This window comes from Peromyscus californicus, unplaced genomic scaffold (assembly GCF_007827085.1).
Source record: "Peromyscus californicus insignis strain IS unplaced genomic scaffold, ASM782708v3 Scaffold_2__1_contigs__length_46816999, whole genome shotgun sequence".
Lineage (NCBI taxonomy): Eukaryota > Metazoa > Chordata > Mammalia > Rodentia > Cricetidae > Peromyscus > Peromyscus californicus.
The window spans coordinates 31,790,753-31,812,272 of NW_026294540.1; the positions used below are offsets into that span (position 1 = coordinate 31,790,753).

The 21,520-nt window shown below is 47.2% G+C and overlaps 1 protein-coding gene across 2 annotated transcripts in view; it reads right to left on the minus strand.

Moving 5' to 3' along the window:
* The window catches only part of Sdk1 (sidekick cell adhesion molecule 1), a 970,126-nt gene that overhangs the window by 312,568 nt on the left and 636,038 nt on the right, over nucleotides 1-21,520 (minus strand). The gene's annotated exons all lie outside the window — the stretch shown is intronic.

A 21,520-nucleotide genomic window follows, 5' to 3' on the forward strand; every position in this document is an offset into this window, starting at 1 on the left:
AAACCTCACACGACTGCTCCTGAGGAAGCTCTGGCCTGGATGTCACAGCCTGTGCTTTAAGGGGTGAGTCTGAAATTCAAAAATAAAAATTAATGATTTTGTCCTCAAACACCCTAGAGAAAATGAGGGAGAGACCACAGAGGCTGATTTAATTAATAACAATGAGTGTGTGGGAAACACCTGCTATGTGCCCATCACAGTGCTGGACACCTACACTTCCAGCCTCAAGTTCAGTGTTCACAAAGGACCCTCATGGATGGAAGTATCCTCGCTCAGAGTCTTGAGTTGGAAGGGCCGTGTACCCAATGGCTCAGCATGGAGCCTGCCCTCTTTCCACTGTGACACTATCTCTAGACCCCATCAATGCTTCTTAAAGAGAGATCTACAATGCTGATGGGCGGTTAGATGCGACTCATGTAGGCTCATTCCCCTCTACTGCTGCCATGCCTGCCTCTGTCCTTTTCATGTCCCAACACTGTAAAGAGTATGGAAATAGTTTGTGTGGGTAAAGGGCCGGCTGCGCCCCTGTGAGAACCTCAGCTCAGACCCTCAAAAGCCACATGGAGCCGGATGCAGGAGTGTGCCTTTGTAATTCCAGTGAACCTAAGGAAGGATGGGAGGGGAAAGGCAGGAGGATCCTGGACGCTCACAGGACAGCTAGCCTGGAGTACATATCAGTGAACAGAAACCCTGTCTCAAGCAAGGTGGAAGCTAGGGACTAACACCAGAGAGTGTCTTCTGACCTCCACAGGTGCACTGTGGTAGGCATGTACCTGTGCAAAACACACACACACACACACACACACACACACACACACACACACACACACACACACACACACACATACTCATGTGAGAGAGAGAGAGAGAGAGAGAGAGAGAGAGAGAGAGAGAGAGAGAGAGAAAGAGTTTAGTTCCCCAGGACAAGTTCTCCACATGTACTATAGGCTGACCTTGAATTCACTATGTAACTCAAGCTGGCTTCAAACTCAAGGTCCCCTGCCGTGGTCTCCCTGGTGGTATGGATACAAGGGCAACACCATGCCAATCTTAAAGGAAGGGTGAAGTCACAATTCCTTAAGGTCTTTCCTATGGGGCAAAGGTGGGCAAGGCTGACCCCAGCAACTCCAATCTGAATGAATGTATGAGACAAGGCTCTATGGGAGAGGACCACGGCAGACCCTACCTGTACCAGGGAGCTTTATGATCTTTTCTCTGAGACAGCTGTGGATTTATAATAGGAGAGAAGGCCACCTAGAGGTCTTCACAGGCCTAGGCCAGCCTTCCTGGGCACATGTCAAGGATGAAGTAGTATAAAGAGGGCTTCACATGTTCATGTGCACGCACAAATATACACATATATATGTGTATGCATATATACAAAGTCACATTTTATATATATGTATATATTGTATCTATGTGTATATGTATATATTATATATATGCACACACATACTCATGCATATGTACACACACATGTGAACAAATGCATACACACATACTCATGTAAACACATACTACCCCCACATATATCTATGGATATTCTCCATCTATGATGCTAATTCCACACACTCATCCCTCTGTGTCTGGTGGAGCGGGTTCCTGTGCTGAGTGGAGACTAACAGTAAACATTGTTAGCAACAACAACCTTTGTAACACAGTGTCCCATGCGTCGCTGACTGCATCCTGATGGGGAACCTAAGGTGCTTCTGAGTTTCAGTCAAGTCTAAAGAGTGTTTCTGCTCAGCATCTCCTATCTGGTTCCCCTTACTTTTTATTTATTTTATTCATTATTTTTATTTTGTATTATTTATTTAATTTATGCACTGAGACAAGATCTTGCTATATAGCCCTTGCCGTTCTTGAACTTGACAGTAAGCCTCCTGCCTCAGTGCCAGGATTCAGGTATGTGCCACCAAAACCAATTCTCCTTAATTTGAGTGTGTGTGTGTGTGTGTGTGTGTGTGTGTGTGTGTGTGTGTGTGTGTGTGTGTATGTGTGTATGTGTGTATGTGTGTATGTGTACTTGCCTGTGCACTCGTGTGTGCATGTGCCTGTGAAGGCCACAGCTTGGCTCTGTCTTTCTTTTACTTTGGAAACAAGGTTTCTCCAGGGTCTGGAACTCAAGTAAGCTACACTAACTGGCTAGAGAGTCCCCAGACCCACCCATTCCTGTCTCCTGAATGTGGTTACGTTGGTAGAGGGTAAAAAGTTCTGGGGTCTTGGGGAAGAGCACACTGCTCTCCTGGTCTCAGTGTTCAGGGAGCCAGGAGCTCCCTCCACCTACAAGGAAGCCTGTCCAGTGCCCTCTGCCCCCTTCTATCTGCTCCTTGAGAAGCTGCTGGCTTAACTTCCTTCTGTGCTCAGGACTAGCAGATGGATGCTAAGCCACCACCAGCCCAAGGCGGGGGGGGGGGGGGGGGGGGGGGGGGGAGGAGGGGGGGTGGGGGGGGGGTGGGGGGGGGGTTGGGGGGGAGCCTCACAGCAAGCTGACGCTGTCCCTTGTCAAGGGTCAGCTTAGGAGGCTGGATCTAGCAGGTTGTGGTACTCGAGAGATGCCAGCTGATGTTCTTGTCTTACCAGCCGGGGAAAATTACAGTGACCATAATGAAGAGTGAGAATCCTAGACTTGAAGTGCCCGACAAGTGGGTTATTTACCGTGTGGGCTGGCCCCGCGCCTCTGTCACGCATTCAGGAGCTGGGAAAACAAACATTTTAAGTGGGGAGAATTACGGCAGACAGGAGGAGGGTAATGGGTGAAGAAATTCATTATTATCTTTACTGCCACTTCGCAAACTTGAAAATTAACATGCCAAAACTCTGAGGGATGGCTCCCGGAAAAGCTAGAGTAATCAGCATGGCGCAGGCACCATGCGCCTGAGAAAGAGGGCAGTGTCTCCTTGGTCTCCTGGCAGGAAGCACCTTGCTCTCCGAGCTGTCTCCCCAGAAGCCTTGGTTTTTGCTTTAGTTACCTCGTTTTGGAAGTTCCCAAAGGAGTGCAGCCACAGAACAGCACGTGAGCTAGGCAGCTGCTAGGCTTGTGTGTGGCCAGGTTCCAGGCTCCATCTCCCTCGGGAACAGACTCCAATGGAAGGGAGCTGGAGGGAGGATGGAAGGACGGCATGCACCAGCCCTTCCCCGTTTGTCATCTGGCAGTGAGCTCACACACAGCCAGAGTTCCCCCCAGGGACCTCACCCCATCATGGCCATCTGCTTATCTCAACGTCCTTGGCCACATTGTTGTGGAGGACAGCCACTCCATCCATTTGCATGCCCAGTACCATCATCCTGCTGGACACAAACAATGGGGCTCGTTTCCAGGAGACCACCTCAGTGGCCAGTCCAGAAACCAGTGTCTGAGTTCTGTACCCTCTGTCCCCTTATACTTAGCTGATCTCCAAATGGCTCCGAGGACATGAGAAGAGCATGGAATTCTGGTTCATCTCTTATCCTGACATCACTCGTCACCTCCCCCACTCCCTATCCACAGGCTAAGCAGCTGCCCCAAGCATAAACCTCTCTGGGCTGCTCTGTGGGAAGCTCAAAACAAGAGAGCCCAGGAGACAGCCATGCAGGTGTCTGGCAAGCCTGAGGGCTTGAGTTCAGGTCTGCAGCACCCAGAGGTACGGCAGGACAATATAATCTCAGTGCTGAGGAGGTGTGGGTGGGTAGAGACAGGAGGATCATGGGGCTTTCTTGCCAGCCTGTCTGTAAGACCCTATCTCCAAAATATAAGAAGAGAGAAACTGAGGAAGACTACCAATGTCAACTTCTGATTTCTACATGCACAGGCACACACACACACACACACACACACACACACACACACACACACACACAGAGAGTAATGTACACCCATGCACACATATACACATACTCATACATGCATGCATACACACTCACACCGTATACACATTGTACATGCACACCCATGCCTATACACCCATGCATGCATATACATGCAAACATGCACACATATACACATAGGCACACATCAAATGTTTGCTCCTAGGAGTTTTAAACTAAATCCTTAGAGAAATACCCAAAACATGGGAAAATAGAGAAATAATCTACATTCCTACTGAAAATCAAGACCCCTGCCATCACAGGGGCTTGGGCAAGACAGGTGAGCAGTGAGCAGCCTTGCCTGAAGGAAAGAAATCCCATCTGCCAAAGAAGGTCAAAACCTGTAGCACCCAAGTATGGGTATTAAGGAAAAGGCAATCTGTACCTCTGGCCAGGGGCACAGGAGAACCATGCCATGTCTTCGAAAGTGACAGAGGCGGCATGGAGGGACCAAACATGGACTTGTCTTGAATTTGGGAAGGCTCATAAGGAACAGGCCCCCACTCAGTGAATGCTGGCAGAGCTCTGGCAACTTCTAAATTATTAAAACAAAGGTGCAAAAGATTTCTTTATCCCTCGAGTAAAGCTACCTTCACCAACTAACTACATCAGTTATGGTGGCCCTGCGTGACAGTTGGTCTTGGTTGTGAAGTAGACTGGATTGGGAGATGTCTGGGATTGAAAAAGCATACCTCTGTGGGTTTGTGTTCTGTTTCCAGAGAGGGCTGACACACAAGGCAGAAGGTGGGGGGGACTCTTCCTGAATGTGGGTGGCACCCAGCAGCAGGCTAGTAGCCCAGATGGAAGGGAGCTGGAGGAGGAAACATGCTCCTGTACAACCTTTTTTCTTTCTAATTGAGCACGTCTAGGGCTTCGGCCTTCAATGGCTGGTTCCAGACTTCAGCTCCTTTGGGCTTTCGATGTAAATGCAATACCAGTGACCCTTCAGGAAGTTTCTAGGCCTTCAGTATCCAACTGGAACCCCTGATGCGTCTGGTTTCTTTGACTGAGCAGCTACCAGGTTCTCAGCTTCTCTCATGTGCAGAGGAACACTGTTGGACTACACAGCCTCTATTGTATAAGCCAACCCAATAAATCCCCTTTTCTTATATATAACTTCTGTTTGGTTCTGTTCCTCTAAGGAACCTTAACACAGTGTAGCAACCCAAAAATGAGGCGGCTGAGCCCGGTGTGGTAGTGCACACTTCTAATCCCAGCACACAGGGGCCTGAGGCAGGAGTGTCTGGAATCTGAGCCCTACCTGGGCTACATAGCAAGACTCTGAATAATCATAATAATGATAATAATAGTAATAATATAATCAACTAATTCATTAAGTAAAAGTGAAATACCAACAAGGAGGTCCATAACTAAATAAAAGTCCAAGAGAAAGTGATCGAACTAAAGAGAAATAATTCCTATTATAAAGAGAATACTTCAAGGAACTTCTGAATCAAGCTGACTCAGGTGAATCAGAAAACATGAATGGAACGGAGACATTGGAGAGGAGCTAATAAAACTCAGAGTGGGATAATATGAGATCAGGAGAAACTATTTTCAGATGGAAATACAATTGTCAAAATTATCCACGAACAGAAGCCCTGAAGAACAGAACAGAGTGGAATTGAATCAGGGGGTTTGGGCGGGAAGTCACTGGAGAGTTTTCCTCAGAACTGAGAGGAAATAGATGAAGAGAGTTCTCAGGAGGAAAAGGAAAACGAAAGCCAGATCCAAGAGATACAATGAGAGGTGAGAGTGGGAAGGGAAAGCAAAGGAGCCTGGGGCAACTCCCTCAGTTAACATGGAAGATGTTTGTGTTGTTGGTTTTTCTACTGCCATGACAAAACGCCCAAAAAAGCACTTTGAGGAAACAGGGTTTATTTTAGCTCAGAGTTTGAGGGGACAGTCCATCATGGCGGCAGGAGCGTGAGGCAGCTGGTCACAGGGCATCCACAGTCAGGAAACAGAGAGAGATGGATGCTGGTGCTTAGCTCAATTTCTATTTTTTTATTAAGTCCAGGACCCCAGACTAGGAAATGGTGCTGCCCATAGTTAAGGCAAGTCTTCCCACTTCAATTAACCCAATGTAGAAACTCCCTTACAAGCACACCCAGAAGTTGGTCTCCTAGGCGACCTGGGCGACTCCAGATCCTATCAAGTTGACTGTCAATATTCAATATTAACCATCACAACCACTTTAGAAAAGAAAAAAGAAAACAAAGTTTGCTGCTGGGTGTAGTGATGCATATCCATAATCTGAGTACTCAGCAGGATGAGGCAGGGAGGGGGATTTGGAGTTCAAAGCTAGGTTGGACTACATAGCAAGACCCTGTCTGAAATTAAAAACAAAACAACAACAGCTTACTGAACACCAAGGAAGAGTGGATATTCGTACCCAAACAAAATGTCCATCCCTCACAGACACATACAGAGGTAACATAAAGAGCAACTCAAAGAAAATAAATTGAAACGGGAACCCTCTATGTTAGAGAGTAGAATAGAGGAGTGGGGGGCTGGCTCCGCATGAGGACTGCAGCTCCATCCCCAGCACCCACATAACAGCCTCATACAGTGGTGTACACCTGAATCCCAGTGTCCAGGAGGTAGAGGCAAGCAGGTCTTTGGGGCCTGTTGCTCAACCAGGCCTAGCAGAAATGGTGAGCTCTAGGGTTGATGAGAGATGCTGCTACAAAGAGTTTGGTGGAAAGTAGAGGAAGACACCAGATATTGCCAGCCCTTATGATGTTTATGATGGGGGTGCTCCCCGGAGCAGAGTTTAAGTTATAAATGGAGCAATGAACCTGCTGTTGGCAGTTGTGGGTAACTGTCCAGATCTAGAGGAGGCTTCGGCATCTCACTGTCTGAACACCAGGTCTGTGGCTGTCCAGGGATAGCTAGGCACTCTGTGCTATCAGGAAGCTGCCTATGGGAGTCACCCCAGGGGTTCCAGAGTCTCCACTATAAGGCACAGCCCTCAGTGCCTGAGCTTCGTGGTTTTATGATAAAACCCAGTCTAGAGGCAACAGATGTGAGTGCAACAGGATGGGCGAGAGAGCAAGGGAGCAGAGAGGCAGAGAGAAGTCCAGGGAAGTCACAGGGGCTGCCCAGCTATAGTAGAAGATGCTTTGGATTCGGGACCATCCCTCCCTTCTTCCTCCTCCACTCCACTCCCTCCTCCCTCCTTTCTCCCTCCTCTTCCTCCTCCTCCATTCCACTCCCTCCTCCCTTCTCTCTTCTCACCTTTCCTTCCTTCCCCTCCCTCACCCCCAGGCTGGCCCTGAACTCCACAGTCCTCTTGTCTCAATCTCCTCAGGGCTGCAATGACAGGCATGCCACCATACCAGGCTCCAGAGCACTACTAATGCCAGTTTCTTCAAGGCCCAGAGGCCCCATTCTTTTGGTCTACACCAATTCCCCACAGTTCCTTGCTTATATAAATCCCTTTCCCTTTATTTTATAATGAAACTATCAAGGCTGTAGGAGCATTGGTGACTTTTACTCAAAACCTTACCATAACACCCTTTAGCATAATGGACCCTCTTCTGGGAACTGTAAAATTATAGATGTCTTATACAATATACAACATGTAATTGTACATATACTATATATAGCATCACACACACACACACACACACACACACACACACACACACACACACACACTCATGTAGATGTAGCTCTGAAGACACTTGTTATTTTTTTGAATAATGGTGAAAACAAGAACACTTGAAATGTCCAGTGACTGAGACTCCGGCCATGAATGGTTCTAAATTCACTTCATGAAGAAATGGGGAAGCTATTTAAATACACAGTGCTGCAGCTTGGGCATGGTGTGTCTGTCTCCTATAAAGGTCTGTGCGCCAAGACCTTGGTCCTCAGGGTGGCAATATTGAGATGGTGTCTTCAAGAATTGGGGCCTAGACAAAGGTCACCGCAGGCCTCTCCCCTGGCTCAGCTTCCTGTGTGGTCACATGGTCCCTCTCTCACATTGCCACCATCTGCCATTGCCATGAGCTGCCACAATTCAAGGATCTTTCGTTCTCCAAAATTGTAGGCTAATTAAACCTCATGTTTTTGCAAGTGTCCGGCCTTGGGTATTCATTACTGTAACAACAAACAGGCTAAGACAGAGATTTTCAACACGGTTGATATGATGTAAACAATAAAGTATCTGAAAAAATTTACAAAATAGTTTGTGTAGTATGGCCTGATTTTCCTTAAAATATTTATTTTTACTTGTATGCACCATGTCTGAAAATGTCAGCCACCATGTTTCTCTGTTGCAGAACGATGCTCTGTACATCATATTTATTTTCTGATTTCTCGACAATTAACACTGTAGAAATGAACTATGGAGGCCGGGGAGATGGTTCAGTCAGGATTAGCATGACACTCTGTGTTTATCCTCAGAACCTATGTACAAAAGCCAGGTGTGGTGATGTGTACTCGGAATCCCAGCGCTGGGGAGGTGGAGACCGGTAACTCCGGAGCTCGACAGCTAGACAGCCTAGCCTATGAGCTCCAAGCCAGTGAGAAACTATGTCTCCAAATATAAGGTGGATGGCACCTGAGGAATGACACCCAAAGTTATTCTCTGGCCTCTATACATATGTACATCTGTGCACACATGCTTCTCGACACCTATGTACCTACATACATAGGAACAAGTGCACACACATACGTGCACACAAAAGCAAACCAACTCTCTTCCCACAGTGATTTGTGCTATCTACAATTTGCCTGTTCGTCTCTTGGTGCTCATTGGAGGGCAGCAACAACATTCATTCATTTTTGTGTCCACAGTGCCTCAGAATAGTACTGAGAGAGCCCTGAAGTTATGTATTATCAAAAGCCTTTTAGCACTCAAATACAAGCGGTCTCTCCCTCCATGAACTGATTTTGTCCTTGACACGTCCTGCTCGGCACTTGTCCTCTATTGCTTTCTGTTATTTGTTTATCATTCTCCTCCTCTGCACCTATCCATCGTGTGCCCTTCACACACTCCCTCCGGGGACAGCTCTCTTTTTAAGCCATCTCACCCCTGGCTACTGAGAATCATTGAGAGATGCTGAATCCCCCAGCTCCATCTTCTGCCCTAGTTGGCCATTTACTTGACACCTGCCTTCTGGACTTTTCCACTTGGGCACCTAAAATGCGATGTGCAGAGGCCGGGGAGATGGCTCTGTCAGTACAGGGCTTGCCTGGCTATCATAAGGACGTGCGTTCCTCTATTCCCAGGAACCATGTGAAAATGCTGGGCACAGTGACACAGGATCGAAGTCTCAGCACGGGAGGCACAGACAGGAGGAGCCCTGGTCAGCACATGGGCTGCTCTTCTGGTCTGTTTTGATGGTCTTGCCCTCGTAGGACTGTGACACTCTAAGGCCAAGGATGTATCTGAGACATGAAGTGTGTGTGCAGCCCAGTATCTGACATAGTCTCTGACAGGAAGCAGGTCCTTGTGGATTAGTTCCACTCTACAGACCCTAACAAGACTGTAAGTCCCTTAGACACAGCACAGATGACCCCACAGGAACACGGCATCAATCCAATAACCAATATCTTTGAGACTGCTCACCACTGATGGTCTATCACAAAGGGGTTCTACAGGGCATAAAACGCATAGTGACATTTGGGTCAACACTTGGTGTGATGGTTAATATTGACCGCCAACTTGACAGGATCCAGAATCACTAACTAGGGGGCAAACTTCTGGGCATGTCTATGAGGGAGTTTCAGGATTAGGTTAACTAAGGTGGAAAGACCCACGCTGAATGTGGGTGGCATCATTCCCTAGGTTGGGTCCTGGATTGAATAAAAAGGAGAAAGTGGGCTGAGCACCAGCATCCGTCTCTGTTTCCTGACTGTGGATACAATGTGACCAGCTGCCTCACACTTCTGCTGCTGTGCCTTCCTTGACACAACGGATTGCACACTCAGACCCGGAGTCAAAAGAAACCTCTCCACGCTTAAGTTGCTTCTTATCCAGTGGTTTGTAACGGCAGCAAAACACAAATGGATCCACTCAGATCTCATCAACATGAGAAAGAACAAGAGCACAACCCCACTGGGTGCCCTCACCCCATCTGCCACCTGTCATGTTCGGTGGGAGGGAGACAGCTGTCTCTGACGCATCAGCAAAGGTGAGAATTTGATTGTGTGTGCACATGCATGTGATGTTGAAGGTCAGAGCTCAATGTCAGGGGTCTTCCTCTAGCTTTCTCCATCTTGGTATTTGAGACATGGTCTCTCATTAACACTGAGCTCATCACTATGGCCAGGCAGGCTGGCCAATAAGCTCTGGAGATACCCCTGTCTCTACCTTCACAGTGCTGGGGCTATGGACACCTGGCCTTTACGTGGGCACTGGGGAACTGAACTCAGGTCCTTGCACTTGGTCAGTAAGTCCTTTATCACTTGAGCCATCTCCTCAGCTCCTGGGAATTTGATTTTAAGAGTGCTACACTGGAGCAGCTATGGCCATATGGACCACGAAGCTGGCCACTCACCCCAGGCCTTCCCCTTACAGAAGACACAATTGCTCATCTGTCACTGACAGACATTCTTTACAGCACACACAGAGGCCTGGCTCTTCCAGTAAGCAAAGAACTAGTCATTTTGCTGGTGGTGCAGTGTGGGAAGAAGGTGAAAGGAAACAGAGGGAGATGAAGCACGCCAATGAATTACGTGAGATAGAATATAGTTAATAATAGTAATTATATTAGTGATAGCATGCATTATTCATACTTAGTTAATAGTCATTACATTAGCAATGATAGGGTAGTTGCAAGTTAATGGGCTAATGATGATTGCATTGAGTGTTGAAATAATAACAGATAGAAGAGTAAGGCTATGCTAACAGATCTATCTGCAAAGGGGGGAGCACAGCCCCTTGAGTGCTGTGATGTGTGCACAGGGGTAGAGGGCTGAGAAACTGCAGAGGAGAAACCGGCCACCGAAAAGGTGAGGCTGTGGTTTGGCATCTGGCATAATACCAGCACTTAGGAGGTAGAGGCAGGAGGATCAGGAGTTCAAGGTCATCCTCCATAACATAGTGAGTTCAAGGTCAGCCTAGGCTACATGAGAGCTGGTCTGAAAAAAGACATGAAAGCTTCCAGGAGAACCTTTTAGCCAGAGACACACCCTATGAACTGGAGTGGTAACTGTGGGTCCTGAGACACATGGCTGATGTGCCTCGATCTGTTGAGTTTGGGTCAGGAAGGCAGAGGTAAGCTTTGGTGCCGTCTCTGCCTAGACAGGACTTCTACTAACTACGAGTTCCACTGAAGCCTGATATTGAGTTTCTGGGATTAAATGGGAAATTGAAATTCCAACAGAAGCTGTCCCTGCTCTTCTGAGGGTCCAGAGTCTTCTCTTCTTCCCACAGAGGCAGTAAGCCCAGCTACATATAAGAATGCATCTTCTGTGTGTGCATGCATGCAGGCAGAGCTCTATATACATATGCATGCATGTGTATACAAGCAGCAAAGCAGTGTGTGCACATGATGTATATGTTCATGTGGGCTATGTACATGTGAGGTGGGTACTTGCTCATGTGGGTGCACATGTGCTTATGAAGGACAGAGGTCAATGATGGGCATTTTCCTCCATCATTCTCTGCCTTATTTGTTGAGATAGGGTCTCTGTGGTGGTTTGATGACAATGGCCCCTACAGGCTCATATACTTGAATGCTTGGTTCCCAGTTGGTGGATCTGTTTGGGGAGGACTAGGAGGCATTGCTGTTGGAGGAGGTGTGTCATTGGGGACAGGCTTTGAAGTTTCAAAAACTCACACCATTCCCAGTTAGCTCTGACTCTTTGCCTCCAATTTGTGGATCAGATGTGAGCTCTCAGCTACTGCTCCAGTGCCATGCCTGCTGCCATGACGGTCATGGACTCACCCTCTGAAACTGTAAACAAGCCCCCAGTTAAATGCTTTCTTTTATAAGTTGCCTTGGTCATGGTGTGTCTTCACAGCAATACAACAGTAACTAAGACAGCTGCTTACCTGGATTGATTTGATTGGCTAGGCTGGCTGGCCAATGAGCTGTCTCCAGGAACCTGTCTCCAGCACTAGGGATGCAGGTGCACGTTGCCACATCTAATTTTTAAGTGGATGCTAGGAATCTGAACTCAGGACATCATGATTGTGGAATAGCATCACCCCCAGCAAGAATTTCAGAGATGTTTTTTAGAAAGCAAAGTCTTGCCTAGGATACTCTACTTCACCACCAAGAGCTCCATAAAGAAAGGGAATGATGGGTTTTTGACATCTGGCCATGTAAAAGTTGCTCTGATGAAGGAGTACGGTGCATCTGCTTTGATCAAACACAAACCATGATTTCCTGCCCTCCAACTTCCTTATTATGAGTGCTACTCACGCTTTGGTCATTCTGTTGACTCCCCCATGCCTCTGTCCTAAACATGGGGGTGTGCTGTCCTAGGAGCTCCCAGAATGCTTTTGGTCACAGCCTTGGGAATTCTGTCTCAGGCATCTTCCTGTCCTGACCATAAAGCTATTTGCCATTTGTCCTGGGAGGCAAACTCAGGCTGGATGGATGTGGGTGTGTCACCATCATGCCCTGAGCAACTCCCAGAAGTCAGGGAAGTAAGTGGTGGTAACTAGATGTATGCTGACTTGGGAACAGAGCCACTTGCCTACAAGACGGTGGGTAAACATCTGAGACAGCTGCAAGGGGCAGATTTTCACTTAATGCCAGGTCAGAGTCCAAAGAAATGTGAAAACGTGTGTCCATGAAAAGGACAGGATCTCCACATTTTTATAATACTTCAGAATCCACATCATAAAAATAAGCAGTGACACTGTGGTTAGTTTGGTAAGGCTCATATATTTGAATGCTGAGGTTTGTAAGCCTCGGGGCCTGGGACAGTCTTTAAAATAGTGAACTGTTGTCAGGGGCCTGGGCACAGTGAGTCACAGTGGGTTACTTTACACAGTCCATCTGCAGCTGTATCTAATTCAGGAACTGAATGTGGATACTAAAATGATCTCTCCTTCATCTAACTGTCTATCTGTCTACAGATTTATCAATCCATTTTTCCATCTGTCCATGTATCTGTGTATATAAATCATCTATCTCTGCATCTTCTCATCTTTCAACCTACTACCTACCAATTACCTATCTATCTAACTAGCTAGCTAGCTAGCTATGTGTATATGTATCATGTGTCCATCTGTCCATCTATCTATCCATCAACCTGTCATCCATTCATCCATCTGTCTGTCCATCTATCCATGTATGTATGTATGTATATATGTATGTATGTATGTATGTATGTATCTACCTATCTATCATCTATCTATCTATCTATCTATCTATCTATCTATCTATCTATCTATCTATCTTCATCCATCCATCCATCCATCCACCTATCCATCCATCCATAATGCCCCCTTCTATGAGACAGAAGGTAACATGAAGGCTACTATATACACTAAATATAGGATGTGGAAAGAATACTGTCAATTCTCTCTAATATATGATTATTCAGCAAAGAAACTGCTGTTGAATGTATTTCCTAGAAATAGAATCCATATGTACACACAGAAACGAGGAGTGTAATACAGGCAAATATGAATAATTCCTAGCTAGTCACTAAGTAATTATTTGAGACCATGTTAACCCTTACCTACAAGCTGCTCAAAGTGACTGATTTGCTGCCACACACGAGCAGTCAATTTTCCATCGTCTGCTAAGACAAGTGCAGCCAGCAAAGAAATAATCCCACTTTCCACAGAGCAATAAGCAGTAATGTGACAGACTTCTGAGAGTTTAATCTTGCTTCCCTTGCTGTGGAAGTGGTAAAGAATCAAGGAATGAACAAACAGTGGGCTGCAAAGTAAAGAGAAAATATAAAGTCAATTATCTACAAAATGAGTGTTCTCCACAGTGTGACCCTGCCAGGCCGGGCTTTTGATGACTGTACTCTGGGCAGGAGGTAGGCAGTGTGGGGGAGCTGGGGGGTGTGGGTGTGTCCCAGTGCCAAGCTCTTGAGGGCTGTGTGGATTTCCATAACAACTAGAAGTTGGCTCAGAGGATGCTTTAGTTACTTATCCTGTTGCTGTGACAAAATATGGCACAAAATCCACTCAGAGAAGGAAGGGCTTAATTTGGTTCACAGTTCCATGGTGGAGAAGTCATGTCCGCAGGAGCAGGAAGCAAGTGGTCATGTTAGGGTAAATTTGGTGCTCAGCTTGCTTTTTACACAGTCGTGGACCTTAGCCCAAGAATGATGCTGTCCACAGTTAAGGTGGGCCTTCCCAAGTTAATTAACGTAATCTAAATAATCACTCACAAGATGCCCAGAGCCTTGTCTGTCTCCTAGACAACCCTAGATCCTGTCAAGCTGGCAATCCAAAACTAACCATCACACTGTTGATCAGGATACCCGCTCTCCAGTGCATTCCATCAAAAGCTCCCCCCGGCTTCACAGGACTCTTCTCCCCAGTGCCATAAACATCTTACTCTGCTGAACAACTGGCCCATCCCTTTTTCGGACCCCTCCCAGTCAGTTCTATGGAAACTGCTGTCTGGACCGTGCCTGGGAGTTTTTGTGCTCCTCGGGGCTGGTCCCAAGCTCTCAGGCAGAGACTCTCCAAACATCCGTAATCAGCAGTTGTTAAAATTTCTAAGAGAAATGTGCCTTGCTAGCTCGGCTGAAGAATGGCATACGATGGGAGTCTGACAGCTGCGTCCATGTTATCAACACCCACACGAACTCACTGCCATCTTACCAGTCAGTCAGCCACAGAAAACCCTTTCAAAAGAATTCTCTTTCAAAGTTCAAATGATTGCAGAGATCTCATTTCAATTAAAAAAAAAAAAAAAACCAAATCCTAGTAAGTTACCCTATCAAATTGTATGGACGTTTCTCAACATTCCATTTAGCTTTTAATTACCCAGTGGGCTGGGCTGGTTCCTCCAGAGTCCTGTTGGAGCAGATTCACAGCTTCCTGTCACCGTGGCTGTCACAGATACCTAATGCTCTGTCCTCAAGCAAAAAATCATTTTGAGCTAAGAATTGGGCAAGAATGAGGCTCTGAACTTCCTGCCTTAGTCACATTGGCGTTCTTTATTAAAAAAAAAAAAAAAAAAAAAAGTATCTGTGACAATTGGACTCTGCAGCAGTGGCAAGCAGCCATTCCCAAGTTCCAGGAGCATGGCGGCTGCCTGCTGAGTGTTTCCTCGTTTCTGCCACATCGCTGGGACATCAGTGCCAACCCCTATATGCGCATTCCTTCACTCTCCTCCTGAATTTTTATGTATGTGTACGAATGTTTGTAGATGCATGTGTGTACATGAGTGTGCATGGGAAGTTCAGCATCAAGTGTCTTCCTCAACTGCTTTCCATCTTATGATTTGTAATCTGTGTGTGTATGTGTGTGTGTGTGTGCGCGCGCGCAGCGTGCGCGCGCGCACCTATGTGTGAATGGGTGTGAATATGGGCATCTGTGCCATGGAGTGTGTGTAGGTCAGAGGACAACCTCGGGTGCCAGCCCTCTTGCACCTTTTTTGGTGGAGTCTCTTGTTTGCCCGCTTCTCTACTGAGACAGCTTTCTGTGGGTTCTGGGAATCCAAGCTCAGCTCCTCGTGCTTGTGTGGACCACCTCCCTTACCCATTGGACCATGTTCCTGCTCCACTTTAGTTTTTGGCACAGAGTATCTCACTGACCTTGGCACTTGCCAATCTGGCTAGAATGGCTCGTCATCGAGCCCCGGGTCCTCTTGTCTCTGTCTCCCAGCACCGGGATCACAGGAACCATCCAAAGCTTTGTGTTGTTGCTGTTTTTAATGTGTTTGCTTGTTTTGAAGATCTCACTGTACAGTCCTGGCTGGCCTGCAGCTCCCTGGGTAGAGTAGGATGTACTCGAACTCATAGAGATCTGCCTGCCTTGGTTTCCTGAGGCATGTGCTACCATGATGATCTCACCCAGCTTTTTCATGTGGGTTCTGGGTGGAACTCGGATCTTCATTCTTACACTTTACCCAATGAATCATCTCTCTAACAGATTCTTAAATTTATTTTAAATTGTGTGTGTGTGTCTATGGCTATGTGGATGCATACATGTGAGAGCAGCTGCCTGAGGAGGTCAGAAGAGGGCATCAGATCCCCAGGGGCTGGTGTTACAGGAGGTTGTCAGCCACCTAATGTGGGTGCTGCGAAATGAACTCTGTAAGAGTAGCAAATGCTGTACCCTCAGTCTTGCCCTGAGTTTTTGACAAAGCAATCTTAGCCCTTGGCCCCCTCCTTCAATTTCAGGAAGCAGAATATTATGCACATTTTAGTGACTTGACATGAAGCTAATAAGAAAGAAAAAAATAAAAGCAGGAAAGGAAATGGTAAGTGCAGTAATAACACACACACACACACACACACACACACACACACACACACACACACACCCCACACATACCCCATACACACAATACACACACAAACATATCATGCACACACACACACACACACACACACACACACACACACACACACACACTCAGGTACATCACACTGCAGCAGCAGCACTTGCTCTAATTTGGATGAAGGCATGGTGAACTGTACATTTCGATGCCCTGCAGCAGCATGAAGGGAGCGGAAACACATGCTTACTGAGTATGTACACCAGCCTTTCCCCATGTGAGACCCTGTGTCCAAACACAAGGCGTCTGGCCTCTAAGAAGTGACAGCTGAGGTTGTCTTCTGACCACCACATACGTCCCACACACATGTGCATGGGGGCCTTCAGGCACACAGAGAAAAGAGAGAGACCCTGCAGAATTCCCCTGGCTGGGCCACTCTAGTCCCCATGAAATGTGGAGCTGTGAATGGGGGGGGCGGGGGAGCAGGGGTTCCCATCTGGAAAGGCCTTGCATCACACCTATGTGAGGACAGTAGAAAGTGGGGCCGACAGCATGGCAGTGGGAGGTGAGTGTGAAGTTGAGAGAAGCCCCAGAGTCCTGGGATGAAGCCCGGCTGGCTCCTCAGAGTGTGCTGTATTTATGGGGTACAATGGCATGTCGATTATCTAGACTAATTGGGGATTTAACAGCCCGAATAATCGATTTTTCTGGATAATTGATTATGATGGAGACAAAAAAAAAGAAGAAGAAGAATCTTCGACTATTCAGGCAGAAAGACCAAACAAGAGGCCTTCTGGGTGACTTGGTGGCCGTCTGGAAACTGACTGAGGATGGCTTGCCGGACAGTGAGGAATGGAAGTGTCCAGCTCCACACCTCCCACCCTGCGCCTTCATGAAGCATTTGTGTAAGAAACAGGTGTGGGGACTGGGGAGATGGCTCAGTCCGTAAAGATCTCATCACACTAGTGTGAGGACCCCAGCTTGACCTATAGAACTCATTTGAAACTGAAGTGGGGCACGGTGACCTGTGCCTGTAATCACAGTCCTGGGAAGGTGGAGACATGTTGAACCCTTGGGGCTTACCGGCCAGTCACTTAGCCTATTTGAGTTCCAGGACAATTGGAGAGCCTCTCTTAAAAGAACAAGGTGGATGTTACCTGAGGAACAACACCCAAGACTGTCCTGCAGCCTTCACACACAAGAGTACACACATGCATCCACATCCCCACCCCAAGAACACACACATTTGAACATACACTCACATGCACGCACACACACACACACACACACACACACACACGAAATTAAAAATAAGGGTTGCCAGTGTTATGGGTCAGTGGTTACATGCTAAAGATGACTGCTACCAAGCATGACATCCTGGGTTAATGATCTTTGTTCCTGGGTCTCACAAAGCAGAAGGATAGAATCAGCTCCTGAAAGTTGTCCTCTGACCTCCACAGGCACACTGTAGCAATTTGCACACACACACACACACACACACACACACACACACACACACACACACACAAATAAATGTATAAAAAAATAAGTTTTAAAATAAAAATAAAAAATAAAAAATAAAGAGAAATAGGTCTGGGCCTAAGGTGTGTTTAACCTAACACATCTGTGTGGCATGTTGCTTAGTGCTTGGTGACCTCAGAGTGTGAGCATCTCAGAACACTCAGGAAACAGATTCTCTGGACGAGGGCACTGTGGCCCACTTTGCAGTGTCCTGCCGGCAGCAGCAGATATTTCTCCCTACGCATGCAGATTCCCCAACTTGGAGAGCCTTTACAGACAGTGCTGGGCAGAACCCTATGCTTTTGTTTTCTCTCTCTTTGAATGCACAGATCCTCTCTCTACTAAAGCTCCGCTGGCCCCAGAACAGAGCGAGCGAGCGCAGAGCGGGGCACATTCCAGGGGAAAGAATGCAGCAGCCATCTGCTGATGCAGCACCTTGCAGGAAGCCATTCCCACTGTCTTTTTTGTTGTTTTGTTTTGTTTTTGTTCCTGCAAAGAAACACGATTCCACATCGCCATCACCAAAAAGTGAACAACAGTCTTTTCAGACAGTCTTGCATACATCAATGTTTGTATTAAATTTTGGTCATTTTAAATGAGCCTTGCCCTTGGCCCCTACTGCTTACTCCTGAGTGGGGTGGGGTGGAGGAATAGTAATTCTTGGTGCTCATGATATGCGTTCAAGGCTGTTTGCTACAGTCCTCTTGTGTTTAACGTTTATCTGAAAGGGCTATTTTAAGTGTGAAGAGGGGCTTCACTCAAGCAAGCCCAGCGGATGGACTGACTAAGTTGTAGACTGTGAAGGAGAGAGGGTTCCTAATTACAGAGCTTCCTGGGAAGTTGTAAGGTTTAAAATATCCTAAGAGAATGCATCTTGGTTTATCCTTGGAAATAACCCCACCTCACAGAGGCCACATTTGTTCATAAGGACTTGGTGTATGTAAGGCCACAGTCCAGGTTCACATAGTCACAAGTTTCCTGAGCTAACCACTTCAGCTTCAGCAGAGGTCACAATGGCATCATGAAGGAGGATGGAGGATAGGTACAGGTCTGCCTGGTGCTATTCACCAGCAGCATGGCACATTTGTGAACCACATGACCTGTGGGGCAGAAGGGTACCCATCCTGGGGACAGGGCAGGATTAGCCTGAGGTGCTGCTGCCTATGTCAGGCTACTGTCACGGGACAAATTCAGAGGGAACACTAATGGAGGAAGAATTTTATTTTTGCTCAAGATTACAGAGGTTTGGGTCCATGGTGGAAGCATGGAAAAGAGCAGAGACATGCATCTCCCAGCACCCAGGAAGCAGGGACAGACAGAGGGAAAGCAGGGACAGGGTACATACTTCAGAGGCAAGTCTCAAATTCCCCCACCAGGCCCACCTCTTAGGATCCATCCCTTCCCTCCCAATAACGTCATGAATCTATGAATCCGTCAAAGAACTAATCAACTGATTATGTTAGAACCCTCATGAGCCCATCAGCACCCTGAGCACCGGCAGCTGGTCAGCAAGCCATCAACATGTGAGCCTTTTCAAGCCTTGGGGGGGACATTCTTATCCAAACTATATCACCACCCAAGGGTCTGCTTGAGACCAAAGCAGATGGGCCATGGCAGCTCCCATACACGGAGGGAAGCTGGAAGTATGACAGTGCAGAACCTGTAGGTGCTACCATACCTGTTTCCTTCCCATTACTTGTGTCTGCTTTTGATTTCTTTTTATTGTGTGTATATAAAGTGTATGTGTGTAGGTGCACACGATGGGTGCATGCATCCAGATGTGCACATGTGGAAGCCAGAATACTAGGGAGGGTGTCTTTGGCTATGCTCCTCATTGTGGGTGTATCACACAGGGTCTCTCACCATCCTTGAGGTGCACTGACTTGGGGGTATAATGGCTGATCCATGAGCCCCTGATCTGCTTCCCTTCCCTTTGAGGTGGTGGCATCACAGACTCATCCTCCCATGCCCAGCTTTTACATGGGTGCTGGGCATTCAAATTTGGGTGTTCACGCTTACAGAGCAACCACTATTCTAACTGGAGCACTCCTTTTTTTTTTGAGACAAGGTGTAACACTGTAGCTGAGGCTAGCCTAAAACTCACTGCGCAGTTCAGACCAATCCTCAAACCTATGGCAGTCCTTCTGCCATAGTGTCCTAATGGCTGGTATTCCAGGCATGCTCTGATACACTCACCTCCTGTTTCTTTTTAAAGACTATCCCAAGAACAAATAAGCATCCAGACAGACGAGGGGCAGGGGAGGTACAGCCAGCTGGGCTGTCCACCCGTGGATATCTCATGGAGCATGCTGGACTCCACCAAGATCTGCATCAGCAGATTGAGCACCAAGGAAGGAGAGAGCTCAGGCCGTGTCTGTCAAATGTGGCTCCTCCACAGGGTTTCTTTCCTTCCTGTCCGTTCCCCCAAGGATATTGTTCTTTCCTGGTTCCTTCTATAGATCACCAGGAGATGTACACAAAATGAATGTATCAGGTTCTCCACAAGTGTATGAGTTCCCTTTGAATGTGTGTGTGTGTGTGTGTGTGTGTGTGTGTGTGTGTGTGTGTGTGTGTGTGTGTGTGTGTGACATGCTGGGGAGATGGGCTAAGTCAGTAAAGTGCTTGCATAGTAATATGTGCTTGTAATGCCAGCACTGGGGAGTCGGGGAGGTGGATCCCTGAAGCCCATTGTCCAGCCTGCCTAGCCTAATCTTCAACCTCCAGGTCCCAGTGAGAGACCCTGCCTCAAAAAACAAGGTGGGTGGCACCTGAGGACCAATGCTCAAGGTTGACCACGACTCTTTATATGCCCACACTTGCATGTGCACTTGTTTACACAGATGCGCGCACACACACACACACACACACGCACACACACACACACACACACACAGTATAGAGGCTCAGGTGTGTAAGAGTTTGAGATGGTCTACTACTGGAGTATTTAAAGGGAGTGATTCCCAGTGCATTACCAATGGGGCCAAGCATCAGAATGTCACCCTTTCAGGGGAGCTTCTATGAAGCACTGAACTGACCGCCATGTGGATGAGCCGCTGGTCAGCAACATGAGAAGGAATCTGCCAGCGTGGTCGCCACTTGGATTCAGGGTGGCAGCTCCACCTAGAAGATCCTCTCCTGGTCTGGACCTTCCCTGAACCCTGTGTGCTTGTTGCCCTGTGGACCTGCAGTGAGTTCCCCATTGCTTGGCTGGGACTTGAGAGAATGTTGATTCTCTGTAGTACAGTGGACAAGGCACATTAGACACACAGCAGGAGCTGGTATAGACACAGGTCCATGATCAATCTGTGCCTTCAGCTGTCAGGTCATTGCCACACAGTTCTGCAGTCCCTTCTCCTGTGTGTGGCCCTCCTGTGAACTGGGACCACTTTTACCGCGCCAGGACAGAATCTGGCATGTCTGTCACTCAATAACGTGTATCAAATAAAGGAAAGTTGAGCAGCAGGCAGCAGGTGGTGACAAGGGCTGAGGAGCAAGTTACTGAAGGGAATGGGTATGTCCACTGCCTTGCATGTAACTAACACCAAGGAAATGCCTGGGGCAATCTGATTCTTTTTAAAGACAAGGTCTTATTATATAGCCCAGGCTGGCCTCTAAGTGTGTAATTCTCCTGCCTCAGTCTCTTAGGTACTGGAATTACAGGTATGTGCCACCTTTTGCTCTTAAAATGACAAATGTAATGTTATATAACACACACAAATATATATACAAACATATACATATACACATACATATGCAAACACACACACACACAC